We start from the raw sequence: 16,500 nt of genomic DNA on the forward strand, positions 1-16,500 counted from the left end.
TCAATGCTGTATACTTTTGGACTGCAATCGTAACTTGAAAGTTTTAAAAATCTTTACTAAAACTCAAAAGGAAAATGTTGGTACTCTTCACCTACCATTATATCCAAAATTATGCCACCAAAATGAAAACTTTCTTAAAATAGTGACATATATGAGGGAGGAAGGAATGGATGGAGGGTGAGGAGATGGAAGGGAGGAGAGGAGAGAAGAGTACTACTGTCTGAGTTCCCAGAAAAACCTAAACAATGTCCCCTAGGAGTTTTATAAATAGTTGCCAAAATCTAAATAGCTGATATTCGGAACACTTCAGAAAAGGATGTCATATAGCATTACTTCAGAAACAAGAGTGCTGCACCAGCTCTGTTAGTTATTTTTCACCATACTCCTGTGAATATGTAAATACTCCAAACTTGAGTTTCAAGACAAGAGTAAGAGAAGAGTGATTTGGTCGGGACCGTGGGCAGCAATCTGAGCTGGAGGCACCATCTTTCCCACCAGGCTGCACAGGATACCCAAATGACTGGAACTGTTCCTGTCCTTGGGTAAAGCTACAGCTCTGTAGAATTCCCCATTTCTGCAGGTTAATAACAGGACCCACTCTGCTCTTTGGTGTGTTACTTATTCCCCTGGGAAAGGCCTGAGCATGACCTAGTGATGAGCAGGGTCAATAACTGAACTGCATACCCCTGATTTATTTGAATTTCACCTTTTCTTTCATGCTTTCTATCTACCTATACAGATATATGCACATATATAACTCTCTCTGTATCGTTGTGTATATTTTGCCTGCTGATCATTTAGTGAGAGAAATGTAATTCAATTACAAATGGAAATAGGGTTAAGTTTGCTGACTGGAGAGATCTTTATAATTTTACAACTAATGAAGTGTACCATTATCAACTATATGCTTCAGAGAAAGTATTTTAAAAATCACTCCTAAGTTTTCTAGAACTTAATGGACTAAAGTCATCTCAGGTGCATTTAAAGATACACATATCTATATACATCTTAGGAAAACTAATTTAATTTCAATACTTATAAAATTTTTAAATTTTCCTTACAATTTAAGACTATGAGGTGGGCACACAATTCTTTCATAGATTTAAAACAACCTAATCAATATTCAGAGTCATTACCATATTAGTAGAACATGGAAATACCACAGGCATGCAAACTAGGTAATTGGCTACTCTTTTACACACTTTAACTCAAGAGACTTGATTAAAGTGGAAATAAAATTTTGTCTTTATAAATTTACTCCACTCTAGTATTGCATATTGCAGGGAAAAACTTGAAGCCAGCAAGCAAAAGTAACAAACATTATTTACTAAATTTATAAAAGTGCATGGTACCACAATCTGTCCCTTATGAACAGGATAGCTGTAGGTTCATTTTACAAATGTTTCCCATCATTTCGTAAATGTCACTGTGGAGTTATCTTGCTTCTGTATTGCCCTCTGCCCATCTGCCTTTTCCATTCTTATACTTGTGCAGGTGGCCTAAGGAGGAAACATTAAGCATAAGTGAGCATGAGAATGGCATGCCAATGAACATGGCCACCACCTTCTCCTGGCAACCTTCACATGACCCCCCAGAGACTCCTAAATTGAAAATTAAGAAATTTTGCTCCAGTCATACTTTCATTCAAAGACTCATTATTATCAAGTTAAAGGGAGTGCACAAGAAGAAGAAGGCTGGCCCTTCCTTTATTTTTCCTTTCCCTACCTTCTGAGGGGTACTAAAGAAAAGAGTTTTATATTTACAACAACTACTTAGATGTAATAAAAGAAATTAAAAGTCCAGAGAGAAAAACTGAGCTTTCGTTTCCCTTTATTTCAATCAATTCGGTACTAAAGAAAAGAGTTTTATATTTACAACAACTACTTAGATGTAATAAAAGAAATTAAAACTCCAGAGAGAAAAACTGAGCTTTCGTTTCCCTTTATTTCAATCAATTCAATTTGGATATGTATTTTACCTAGGACAGAAAGAATAATTATTCACAAAGTTACTAGTTTAAAATCAAATAATTAAGAATTTTGCAATATATTTTTAAAATGACAAATTAATGATATAAAGATTAGTATGGCAATCAGTAAACAATAACCACATAATATGAGTCTGTCTTTAAAAGCCTGAAATTTACTGTAATTTTTATTTTCCATATTCTATTTGGAAATGTATTTCTTGGACTTGATCAACACCTTGAATCTTCTAACATACAGATACCACCTAACCTTATGCAGCAACATACATCATATAAAATATCTAGTAAGAGTAAAGTTTCAATCACTTTCAAGCTGATTTCTTCAGTGATGTGACTGGAGCTGACATCTCCACAAAACTTGTGCTTTGAAAAGAATGAAGGCAAAAAGTTCCCAGTTATTCTAATCAAAACACAAAAATGTCATTCTCATTTTACATCACAATCCCACCTCCATCTCCCACCCCCTGCAACTGCCATAGATAAATAGCTGAAAGCAATATGAACAGAAATAAACAAATTACTCATATTGTATGAAGATATTAAGAAAAACAGTAATCAAATAATATCGACTAAAAAGAGGATACATTTTGTCTGGACCCTAGAAAAACACTTTGTTTGAACATAATCCAATGGTGGGTAAATTTGCCTGGTCAAGTAATTAGAACAGGGTCCTTGTTCATTCAGTGTCTAGAAAGAAGCCTCCAATTTTTTCAATAAAATGCATAAAATTAGGTATTATTTTACCTCAAGATTGCCCAAGTTTTACGTTATAAAGATGCAAACATTTTTGTGACACAGTTTTACTTATTTTTCTACTTATGCAAACATTTTTGTGACACAGTTTTACTTATTTTTCTACTTAAAAATCAGAAAGCTCTTACCCCATATTACAGTTTCCCATTTGACCACATCTGTTCACAATGTTTGTATAATGCATATTTCAATATGCCTTAGCTCATAATTAATGACAAAAAAATTCTAAAATCTTGGAAATACAAAAGTTGTATGTTAACAAGGGAATGTATGTAGGCTTACAAGGGAATAATTCATGAATTTAGAAGAAAGAAAAATTTAAACAACACATATGAATATCTGTAAATAACAGCAGAGCAATAGAAACTTAGATATAAATTGAGAAACTTGGAGTGATGCAGAAAATTGACCTTTTAAAAAACTTTCATGTGTACGATAGGCATCTTGAGAAACAAAATTGCCACTTATAAAAAGCAAAATGCAGACTTCTGATTTTACTAATACGGAAATAATAATGTGCTCTTCTTTGTTTGATATATCTCGATGCATCATTTAAAATATTTATGCAGAGAAAGCAAACCCTAAACATGTTTACGCTATGAGTCTCTCTGACCTCTCACAAATGCCATTTCTGGACTTAGAACCATTGATTCCAAAGGCATATACATTCATTGCTAAGCTACATCCTACTAAGTTTAAATCATTTATGCTAAAAAACAGCTTTTTTGAATCAGATTTATCTTTTAGGTGAAATTAAAATTTAAGCTTAAAAATGCATGTGACTATCTCGATGCATCATTTAAAATATTTATGCAGAGAAAGCAAACCCTAAACATGTTTACGCTGTGAGTCTCTCTGACCTCTCACAAACGCCATTTCTGGACTTAGAACCATTGATTCCAAAGGCATATACATTCATTGCTAAGCTATATCCTACTAAGTTTAAATCATTTATGCTAAAAAACAGCTTTTTTGCATCAGATTTATCTTTTAGGTGAAATTAAAATTTAAGCTTAAAAATGCATGTGACTACTCCCATTTACATTCAAAGTGTTGGTAGTTTCTTGTATTTATAGAAATACCAGTACTGTGCCCATTAATGGACAGTTACAACTTAATGAACAGAACATTCATAATATCTATAAACATAACATTGAAAACAGAAAAATTCTAACCTTGATTTTATTAAAATCAGTTTTAAACATATTTACAAAGTTTATATTCTAAATTGTGGCTCTAACAGAGAGAATGTAAAGTTGCCATTTAGTAATTAAAAACAAAACAAAATATCTTAGCTTTTACCCAGCCAATGAATCTCCAACTCTAGAATTTCAGATTATAAATAGCTGATATTCTCAATACTAGTTAATTACCACTGAGCCACAAAAGGTGGTAAATATTCAAAACTAAATGTTTTCCATCATTAAAAACAATATGAATATTGGTGACGCCTGACATAAATGGCTTTTGCTCCATTTAACATTTAATCAAGTAGTTAATATTAAAACTGGAGACAGAAAAGATGTGTTGAAAGCAGTTACTTGTATATTGAGATTTGCAGGAAAAGTACATGTGGTTTCCATTGTCCCATAGCCAACATTTTGGAATTTCTTACAGAATGATATATTTACATTTCTCAAAACTGAAAATGTCTGCCTTCTTATTGAAGTTTACCATATGTCAAAACACTTCAAAAGCTAAATATTTTATATAAAGAGGGAGAAACTGACTAATCTATAATTATATAAGATTAACCAAAGGAAATTTAAGAATGTCAAAAGCAACATTCTAGCTGTCAGTTAATTAATACTTGAGTAATCCTTGATAAATCACAACCAATGTTTTAATTTATGTGACTACCAAATATGTCAATTATATCATTAGACAGTTTGTTAATTTAGTAATTTATGTGTAAAAGTTAATAAAATATCACTACATTTTAACCAGTGCAAGGGTAATCAACAAAAAATTTTCAAATTTATTTAATTCCCTAAACTCCATCGTAAATAGAATTACCTCAGGGCCTAAATCATAAAAAATGCATTGTTTACATGGAATCTTCTTGAATTTGCTTCAAAAATTAATTATAAAGAAAACTTTTCTTAGTTTATGTGCATAGAAATTACCCAAATCCTTGAAACAAATGTTATTAAGCACAGCTCACCTATATCAATGAGATGACAGAAGCAACAAAAACTTCAATTTGTATCCAAAAGCTACATGAGTCAACTTACTAGACATGCACAGACTTCTTACCGTTCTGTAGGCATGCTGTTGCAAGCATACTATCCATTCAACATATGGTAAAGACGGGAAACTGTAAAATGCACCTAGGGAAAAAAAAACAGCTAATGACAAAGAGCAGGTAAGTGAATACTGCAAACCTCAAAACATATACCAATCGGCAAGTCTGAATAACATCTCTCCCAGGATATGAACACAAATGAGTAACACAGATTTTATTGCTTGCATCTTTTAAATCATAATAACTGAAAAGGTTATATATAGATCTAATCCAAGTGAACCTGGGGTCACAAAGCGTTACCACTAGAAGAATAATTGTATCAGATGCTTAACTAGTAAGTATTTTACCAAGACCTGGCAAATAAAGTTGAGAGGGGAAATTCTAAAAGGTGACAGAATCATAGGCAATAATAATGGAGGCTTATAAAACACATTCCACGGTTGATAAAGTAGTTGACTTCTTGAGAGAGCTGTAAAATTATCAGGGAAAGGAGAGCAGATGTTACACATTTGGACTTGGTAAAGCATTTGATGCACTGCCTCATGAAAACTGGCTTGAAAAATTAGTCCAAATTGGCTTGGATCTGATCAATGTCACACAGATTGAAAACTGCTTGAAAATCAGTAAACAAAAGATCATAACAAATGTCCATGTTTCCATTTGGAGTAGAAATCGGCCACTGGAATTGGTGTTAAATCTGTTCCTAATTAATGGTCTTATGAATAGTATTTTTAAAATAAACAATTTTAATGAAATTTTCAAATGCTACTGCATTGGGAGACAATGCTTACTAAGGATAGAACTGAAAATGATATAGTTACAAAGAGAAAGTTGAATACACAGGAAATAATGTGAAATTTAGCTTGTAAAAATGCACTCCAGAAGATAAGATGTAATTATAAAAGAAGCATGCTGATTTTTTAACTTATAGATGCAAGTAAACTTTGTCCTTCAAAGTAGTCACCCTGACAACCAAACACTTAGTACAGCAATGCTTTCACTGTTCAAATGCTTTTGAGAATTCATCTTTGAAATTGCCTTAAGCAAATTAGTGTCAGTAAACTTTAGTGCCCTTTATGAACCACATAAGAAAATGTGTCATCACAAAACAGCCACTCTTAATTTTTTCCTATACTTCATTTGTAATAAAAAATTATATTCCCCAGCTTCTTCATCAGACTTAATGTCAAACAGCCTTCGGCTAGTTCCAAAACTAAAACCACCCTCAGAGAGCTAAGATTTGTCTCCACTAGAATTATCTAAAAGAACATATCATAGATATACTTTTTCCATAGTCTGATCCCACCAGCATTTAAGAAAACCTACTATATGTCTGTCCCTACTATATGACTCTGGGGATGCTGCAAAACTTTAGGTAATGATCCTTGCCCTCAAGGCACTCACATTCTGGCTGGAGGACACAAGCACGTAAGTAGTTACACTACAGTATAATGAAGCCCTAGTAGATATATGCTTAAAATTCTATGATAGCACAAAGGGGAACTGGACAACTCAGCTTGAGGATGCCTAGAAAGCGTCTGCAGAGGTATTGAAATTTGAGCTGAAACATAAAGAATAACTGGGGGAACCCAGGGAAGGACATTATAGCAGAAACAGAAGTTTGACAATAGTACAATATACAAGAACTGGTGGTAGTTCCCAGTAGGAGCACAGGGTAGGTGGTGGAGCAGCCTCAGAAGGGGAAGAAAAAAAAAAAGTACAAAGTCAGATTAAATGTCGTAATAAAGAATTTCAACCTAATTCTTTAGGAAGTTTGGAGCTCCTGAAAAATAAGCTAGGGAGTCACACAGTCTGCATAAAATCTGTGGTTTTAGGAAGATAATTAGGAGCCATGATAATCAGGATGGATTCAAGGAGGGGAAGCTGGAATTGTGGAGAGTAATTACAGGTTTTTTACATCTGATTCTAATCAGGCTTTACTCTCCACCACTCCACCTGCACTGCTCTTATCAATGTCACTAATGACCTGAACAATGGTAAGTTCTCAATGCTCAGTTCTCAGTCCCCAATGCCTCTCTCTTGATGGACTTTTTTTATTTGGCCTCCAGGACACGATGCTCTCTTGGTTTTCTTCCTACATTGTTGGTTGTTCCTAGTCAGCCTTCTTTGGCTGATTTCTTCTCTTCTCTCAAACCTCTTCATGATGGAGCACCGCAGGGCTCAGTTCTTGATCCTCTTCTCGTCTCTACTCATATTTTGGTGATTACAACCAGGCTCATGACGTTATGTACCATCTGTATAAACCAGTACATAACTCAATGTCTGTCAGTTTGAAAATATATGCCTAAATTGGTACATGCTCTCAGTGAAACATTTCACAGCAGTCAAATGCATTACACTGACTTGGAGCAATATGTGTGAATCTTAACAGATAAGAATAAACAGTAAATACAGGAAGGTAAAGCCAGGCTATTTGTCACCACACACATAAAGAAGTGAAAATTCAGGATGTGAGGGTGATCTGGCTGCAACGTCTGTCACCCCATTGATCACCAGGGTTGATTCAGCTGATCTGGCTGGCTAGTTGGGTGTCCCCTTCTTCCGGCTCTCCACATGTGTCCCAAAGCTGTGCACTCAGTCGAAGAGGATGACTTTCCTCAATAGAAGAGAGGACCATTCTTCGGTCAAGGGTATACAAGTCGCTGTGTTATTCTGCTAGAACCTCCAAATAAGCTTTCAAGAAGTGAAAATTCACAGGCGATAAATGAGAATAGAAAATGTTGAGATTTTGATATACTTTAAGGGCATTAGGAAAAGATTTAGATAAACTGTAAAAGAAAGCAAAAGAAAAAGGAGGAAAAATGTAAGAAAAGAAGAAAAACTTTGAATAGATTAAAGAAGATAAACATTTTTCCTAATATATATCATATAATTATGAGTACTAAAATATACTAGGTTAATACTAGTACTGCTAGTATTCACTGAATACTGCTGAGTATTATTTCTTTTCAAAATGGAAATTAGGTCTTTGTCAGTGCATTTCCTGAACACACACCCCAGGAGGTCTCCCATATCAGGTCCTGCCCTCTTCCCAGTGCAAATCACACCTCTCCCTTCCAAGCTCTGCAGATATTTCCAAGATGCCCCACCTCTCCCAACCATCTTTATCTTCCTCCCTGTCTCCCATTGACTGTCAATACCAGGCCTAGAGTTGATGCTCAAGTGTTTATTGAATACTTTGACCTTAATTAATTATAAACAAGCTTCTCTCCTTAAATTTAAAAGAATGTTTAAAAAATGATTTAGTTTTATATATTAAAAGTTTGTACTGGGCCATGAGAAACTAGTACATACCTTTTGTGAAACAAGCAGAAGCATCCCAAATCATTCCAGGGATTATTCTTTACTAAAGTAGCTTTTGCAGCAAATAATACTTGGACATCACAGGGTTTAATGAGTAGGGGTCTCCAAAGTTTAGCCCACTTGACTATATCCTTTTCTTTATTCTTTCTACACTTGCAACTTGCCCTGCCTCATGATCCCATCCCAAGTCAACCATGTCTTTCTCACCCTTTCAATCTCCACTGCCTCGACCAATGTCAGACTTCAAGGGGAAGTTAGAAAAGGATAGTCCGGCAGGTTAAAGTAGAAAGGGGAAAAAAGTCCAAGGGACGTAGTAGGTATTTAATAAATATCTGTTTAGTGAATGAAAAATGAGTTATGTGCAGCTAGGCTTCTAGAACAAGTAACTTGGTAGCAAGAAGGAAGACAGAAGGATGATATGGGAGAGGTGGGAAGTTGCTCAAAATAAAAACATGAGAGCTTCCCATAGGGTGGATAGAAAAACAAAACTCCCTAGATAGTGAAGAACGAGTAAGTCATAGGAATTGATGCTATTTGGGAGACTTTCCCTCCCCATTCTGTTAGCCCACATTTCAGTTTGTTAAAGACCATAACCAAGCCTCTTCATATATTTAGCCCACTGCCCTATTATTTATCTCATTCTGTACCCAATTAAGCAAGACGAGAATCTTAGGGGTGGTGGATAGGGCTAGGGTGGGGTGGGGTTAGGGGATGGCACAGGGATAAACCCAACTCATTGCTCCACTAAACTCAATAGTTATCATGTTATCCAGCAATTCCTGACCCCACCTGATTCCATGAGCAGCACCACTGCTTTGTCACTGATACAACTGCAAACATTCCAGAAATGAAATCTTCACCCTGCCTGTCAGGGCCCTATCTATTCTAATTCCACACCCTGATCTTGGAAAACTACAGAAAGAACCAATTACCCTCTGAGTTAGTCAGAGCCTCATTTGTACTCAATGAGAAATCACACACGGGCATACAACCCCTTCAACAGCACAACTGGTGCTGACTATTAACCTAGATCAATAGTCTCAACAGAAAAGGTCAAAGGTCCAATGGGCTCTGGGAACCCCAGACCACATTACTCTCCACCTTGACCAACTTGACAGACAAGCTCAATTGCTCTGACTGTTCCTTTTCAGTGCATTAGCAAAGAACTTCAGAGCTTGAAACTAGCAGTCCTTTTCGCTGCATTAAATACTAAAAAACAAAAAAGGTAAATAATAAGTAAAATATGACAAAGAAGAAATAAGAACAAGGAGAATTCAAAAAGACAAGAATTTTTATTGCTGACTCACTTTTTATAAAAGAATATATGTAATTTTTCAGATGTCTTCTATAGGCTTCATTTTATAATAATAAGTAAGAGCTTTGTGGAGAACTCTGCTAAATGACATATGGAAATCTGTATGGCTAACTAAGAGCATACTCTAGGGTATGGCAAGACGTCCCAGCCCTGAGTGTTGGGGGATTCTTGCTATTGAAAAGACTCAAAATGCTCCCTGCCACTGAAAAATGACCAGAGGCTCTTAAACATGTAAACAGTTCAGAAACTTTCTATATTTGTTTTCTATTGCTGCTACAACACATTATCGTAAACTTAGTGTCTTAAGTCAATACAAATTGATTATCTTATAGCTCTATAGCTTAGAAGGCCAACACCAGTTTCACTGTACTAAAATTAAGGTGTAGGCAAGATTGCATTCCTTCTGGAGGCTCAGGGTGAATTTCTTGCTTTACCTTTTTCACCTTCTAGAGGCCACCTACATTCCTTAGCTCCTCCAGCTTCAGAGCATTTTTCCTTAGTCACATCTCTGCAACTCACTTCTCTGGCCTCCCTCTTCCACTTTTATGGACTCTTGTAATTACGGTGGGCCCATCCAAATAATCCAGAATAATTTCCCTATTTTATGGTCAGCTACTTAGCAATCTTAATTCCACTACAACCTTAATTCCCCTTTGTCATGTAACCTATTTACAAGTGACAAGTTGTGGACATCTTTGGGGTGCTATTCTTCTGTCTACCACACTTTCCGTTGACCCCCAAGGCAAATCAGAGGACCTGCCTCTCTCTTTCCAAAGCTTCCTTTGATGGTTATTCCCACATAATTTTACCTGTTTAAAAAGTTGTGGAAGAAGGTCTAGATCCAAACTCCCCAGAGAGGATCTGGACCCTTTTAAGTAAGCATTGCATAAGACTAAGATTTAATGGAAATTATGTAAGCCTTAAAAGAAACACAACTGCTGACAAGTGAGAATTTCAGTAAATAAAAATATTGCACACAAGACGAATAATTGCATTTTAAACCTGTAATGCCAGTAAATATAATATAAAACAATGTAGCACAAATGCTAAAAATTTGGATAGGTTGATAGACTTTTTTGAAATCATTTTTAACAGTAGTTTACTTTTTTCTTTCTTCCCACGGAAGCATAAAAAATGTATTCAATAAATATGCAACAGAAGGACAATCAATCTAATATCAAAGTAACTACAAAGTTAATGCCAGGGCTCAATTTGTATGCTGACATTCCAGAATACAGAGGACTGAAGGTCAGAGACTCTGGGTAACCCCCACATTAAGAAAGTCCTCGAGTTATCAGGGACAAAGACAGAATTCTCTCTATTCTATAGAAAGGGGCAAATCTAAATTCATAGTCACTCAAAAACTCTATCTAAAAAAGTTTTGCAAAATTTGAAGAAAGCTTTATTCCAAACTCCAGAGCACACAAAATATGCATACATAATCAATATTCATATTAAGGAATTGAAATAAAAATGCATACCACCTGCCAAAATTTTCCAAAACTGTTTCCAATTGTAGACAGGTAAATTAAGAATCTTCTCTATGTGACAATAATTTGAAAGGTAAATAATGAAAGTAGAGATGTACATTTTTTGAAACCTATTGTGTGCCAGGCACTTTATACATCTTATTTTTATTAGATCCACACGACAATCTGCTAGGTATGTGTTACAGGATATTAAAAGGACATAGGTTCTAGGAAGCTAAAAAATTACCTAAAACTTCAAATGTAATAGTTGAGATTTGAACTCAGGAATACCTGCCTCTAAAGATTAGCCATTTACTTTTACAGTACACTCATGCCCAAATAAAGATGTATAAAAAGTGCTTTGAGCTCTTCATAAATATTATATAAAATATGAGGCAATATTAGCAATATATCTAAATTTAGACATTGAAATGAAGTCCTTCTTAATTTAGTCTGTAATTAGGACTCAATTGTTCATTTTACAGGTCCTTACAGTAGTAATTAAACGCTACTTCTTTTGTATTATACGTGTTTTCAAACAGCTATAAAAGATCCTTGATCAGCAGCTTTTGCATCTTCTTGCATTTTACTGCTAATGTTCCGCAAACATGGGCAGACAAGGAAAATTCAGATGGTCTTATGGAACACAAACCATGGCAACATATGGTATACATTAAGTTCTCACAAAGTGTGCTTCTTAACCTCTGGGTGTCGCTTCATCATTCCTTTGTAAGGCTACTAATTTCCAAGGAAGTTTCGGTTTCCAAAACCAGGGCAATAGGCCTCACATGTTTTGTATGGCCATTCAGAGGCACAGAATGTGTGTCTAAATTCCTTTAAGCACATGTATTTAACACATGCTGGCCAACACTATCATATGTATTTATGAACTGTCTCCCCCTAGATGGTAAGCCCCTTGCAGGTGAGTGCCATGCCTGATATCTCACTTTATTAGGTGTGCATGGCAAAGCGACAATACTATCTGTCATGTATATAGCAATACAACCTAGAAATTGCTCTTATAGGTAAGTATCCTAACTATACTGTGACATTTGCCACATCTTCCAGATGAGGCTCACAGAAGTTAAGCAATTAGCTAGAAACACAAACTAGTAGGCAATGTTTTCCTCTTGCCCACAAGAGAAAAAGTATTCACTTCTTGTCTTGCACTACTTTATTTTCTTCTTCTAAGGTGTTTTTTTTTTTTTTTTTTTTTTTTAAGGATCAATGTTTTTTGGCCTTTTCTAAAAAAAAATTTTTTCTTTTTTGTTTTCCCTACTTTTTTTTTTTTTTTAAGGATCAATGTTTTTTGGCCTTTTCTAAAAAAAAATTTTTTCTTTTTTGTTTTCCCTACTTTTTTTTTTTTTTTGTTTAAGGTTTTTTTTTTTTTTTTTTTTTTTTGTAAGGATCAATGCTTATTGGCCTTTTCATAAAAATAATTATTACTTAGTGCTTAGCATACATGTGCCAGGCACTGTTCTAAGGACTTTACAAATATTAACTCATTTAATCCTCCTACCAACCCCATGAAATACTATTTTTATCCTCATTTTACTGATGGGGAAACCGAGGCACAGAGATATGAACTCATCCAAAATCATAGCACTGGTAAATGGCATCAATGAGGGTTTGAATCCAGGAAGTGTTTGTCCCAAGTGCATGTTCTTAACCACACACTATTCTGCTTGAGTAAGTCTGCAAAGATTCTTGCTTGGGACATGTGAGTTGTTCAACAAGAAAAAAAAAGCTCATTTACTCCTCCCTGTGTGATTTATTTGATTATGTTCTAAAACCTTTCCTCATGCCAATAGAACTCTATGTAAGTACTATGCTAAATTTTCCCGTACTGAAGGCATATGCAATCGTTACCTTGACTGACACATAAGAAACCCAAAACAAAATACCCCAAGACTTGAGGGTTTTTTGTTTTGTGAATTAGAGACATAAAAGGATTGCCCAGGCATCAGAAGTGTTATACTCTCACATCTTTAAGTCTTTCTTGGGGATTTTTGTATTTCTTATACAAGAATGTTCCTTATCTGAAATATTTCAGTGTTCACTCTATACCTGAGCTTGAAAATTATCTAATCCTTTCAAATTTTATAAATTTTCAATTACTTGTTCTTCAGGCATAGGACAAGCACTTGCTTTCAATACGATGTTTAACACTTTTTATGTTTTTATTTCAGTCGCCTTGAAAACATGCTAGTAAACATTCAAACATATTGCAAAAACTTAGAATTCAGGGTGTGTATACATATATCAACAGGAGTTATGAATTATGTATATTCCAAGCCTATATAAATTAGATTTTGAAGAACAAGCATCACAGTAGTCAGGCAGGTCATAATAAGACATTATATGTGAAATGTAAAAACTACCTTGAATAAATTATCCATAAGTTAACACTCTCATTAGAATGACATATTTATTATTTCTGGGTTTGTGATGTTGCTTTAATACATTTTGACTAACTGTTCTAATGGCACATTAAGAAACCATTTCAAGCCTTTTCCCCCATTGGAATTTGCAGACTTTTATTTATGTTTGAATTAAAATAATATAATATTAAAAACAATCATCCACTTCCCGATGTAGAATACCATTTTATTCTGCCCAGAAACATTTAATTTAAAGCAGGACATAACTTTAGTAATTATTTTTGCACAGAATGACTCTAAAATTAATAGTCAATTGTAAGACTGTTTAAAAATTAGGAGACTGACAATCAAAACAATCTTAAATGCTTTGTTTATGTGATGAAAAGAAGTGATCCTTTAATTCCCTCACACACATTAAACTGATTTCACAGACTTTCTGTACTGGTGTTTAACATAGTCAAGTGTTTGAGGTTATGTAAAATAAACAATCTTGAGATCTTATTGCAAATGTTTGCAATTTGTGATGTAAACTGATTTGTGAAGAAAAAACAGGATCCATGTCGCTGAAGCCAAAAAGGCATTTTTTCAGAAATCAAAATAGTTCTGAAATTTGAGCATTGCATTATACTAAAGTATTACCATCTGAGAATCTAAAAAGTTATAAACCTGGGGAAAAACTCAAAATAGATGTGTATCAGTTCAGCTTCAAGCAAAGGCCTCCGATCTTCCTGGGCCTCTTATATCATGGGGTCCTGAACACTAATGATGACTTGAATCATCTCTCTGAATTCACTTTTCCCCAATCATGGATTTTGTGACTCAGATGTCTTTGCAGGCCTCTAAAGATTTGGAGGGAGGAGGAGAATTCTTTATTATTTATTACGATTATTGAGTTGCAACCAAAACAACAATGCATGTTGGGCCTTGTTTAAATTTAACATGAAGACTTCCTCGGACCCCTTCTTAGGATGGCTCGGGGATTTCAGGGTTTGGACCTCCAGTTCACACACCCAGGCGCCCGAGAGTTTGGGCCGCGGCGCTCCGGTAAGCGGGCCCTGCGCGAGCGTGTGCGGGAGCCTGAACCCAAAGGACCGGGCCCCAAAGGCCAGGGAAAGCGGCCTCCGCCCTCTGCGAGGTTCTGCGACCGGCTCGAGCACTGCCGACGGGGCAGAGAAACTCGGGCCTGTCCCGCCTGACCTGAATTGAACCAACGAAGAACCAACGAAGCAGCGCCTTGGGCCAAAGCGCTGAGCAGGATGAGAGGCGGGGGTCGCCCGCCACACTGGCCCTGCCCACCCCTCCCCGCTCCTCGCCCACTCCCAAGCCGGCACCGGCTAGCTCCGGAGAGGGTCGGCGACCTGAGGCCGACTGTCGATTATGCCATATCGAGCCCAGGTGAATTTAAGCATCGCGTGATCCCTCTTTTCTTCGTAAAATTTCCCCCAAATAAACTTCAAGGGTGAACGTATAGCAAAATGAAGACGAGAACGAGAGTCCGTCCTGGGGAAGGAGGCTATTCTGCGCCGCCGCGAGCTGGGCGTGGGCTGGGCGCCTCCTCTGACCTCGGGCGTCCCCCGAGCCCCTGCCCCAGGTTCTCCGCCCGTGACCGCCAGCCTCCCTCCGAAGCCCGGGGGAATGTCCGCACCCGGCTCGGGGGCTGGGTTGGGGAGTCTTGGAGTCCGCCCGTTCGGATGCCCAGCCCGGGGGCAGGCGGCGCAACCCTTCGAGGCGCCCCCAGACAGATTTTATTATAAAAACTACGGACGTTCATCACCCGGGAGACCCGCAAGGCCGGAGCGCTGAGCACCGCCCGAGCAGTGGAAAGCGGGGAGACAGAAGCGCGTCGCCCACGTCCAGGCTGACGGCCGGGCGGGGGCGGCGGGGAGCAGAGCTGGAGAACGCGGGGCCTCGTCGGGTCTCGACTCGCCCTCCTGCCCGAGGGAAGCCCCAGGGGACGCTCGGGACACCCTCAGTCTTCGTCCCGAACTCCCACGCGGGGAGGGGCGACCCTGTGCCGGGCCTGTCTAGGGCCGGGTCTCGACCCGCCCCTGAACAGGCAGCATCTTCGGGTTTTTCCAGTGGGATTTCTTTCTTCCAGCAGAGGGGGGCCAGAAGACAGGGGGAGGGCTCTCCCCGGTGTTCCTAGGACGTTAAAACCGGGCTTTTCCTAAACACCGTCCTGGCTTCCACCTTCTAAATTGAACCAACGAAGAACCAACGAAGCAGCGGCTTGGGCCAAAGCGCTGAGCAGGATGAGAGGCGGGGGTCGCCCGCCACACTGGCCCTGCCCACCCCTCCCCGCTCCTCGCCCACTCCCAAGCCGGCACCGGCTAGCTCCGGAGAGGGTCGGCGACCTGAGGCCGACTGTCGATTATGCCATATCGAGCCCAGGTGAATTTAAGCATCGCGTGATCCCTCTTTTCTTCGTAAAATTTCCCCCAAATAAACTTCAAGGGTGAACGTATAGCAAAATGAAGACGAGAACGAGAGTCCGTCCTGGGGAAGGAGGCTATTCTATCTGTTCCTTTATTAATTTGATATAATCCGGTCTCTATGCGGGGTGGATAAAATGGGGGAGAAAAAAAAAAAAAAAAGATGTTTTCAGCTACTGAGGGCCACAGAGACATTCTTCTCACCGCCCCTTGACAGCGAGCGGCACGTAGGAGCATAGGCAAGCGCTTTCCTGACCTGATATATTCTATAGATAGATACATTCATCAGGAAGAAGGAAAAACTATCCCGGATATTTTAATAGTAACAGGAACAAGGATGACGCGAACCCCATCAAATGAAACAATACTTTTTTCATTCAATTGATCGCAAAGTGTCTTCAATTAATCACTTGGCACTTATTTAAAAGGTTTAACAGAGGTGTAGCCGAAACATTTTGTACTGACAACACGTCATGAGATAACAGCATCTTCTTTTGTTTAAAATAACTTAATACACTAGAAAAAATATGGCAAATATAAATAATTTTGTTTTCATGGAGAACAAATAGTTACAAAGCTCAACTGCATACCAAA

Source organism: Galeopterus variegatus, unplaced genomic scaffold (assembly GCF_000696425.1).
Source record: "Galeopterus variegatus unplaced genomic scaffold, G_variegatus-3.0.2 Scaffold504, whole genome shotgun sequence".
Lineage (NCBI taxonomy): Eukaryota > Metazoa > Chordata > Mammalia > Dermoptera > Cynocephalidae > Galeopterus > Galeopterus variegatus.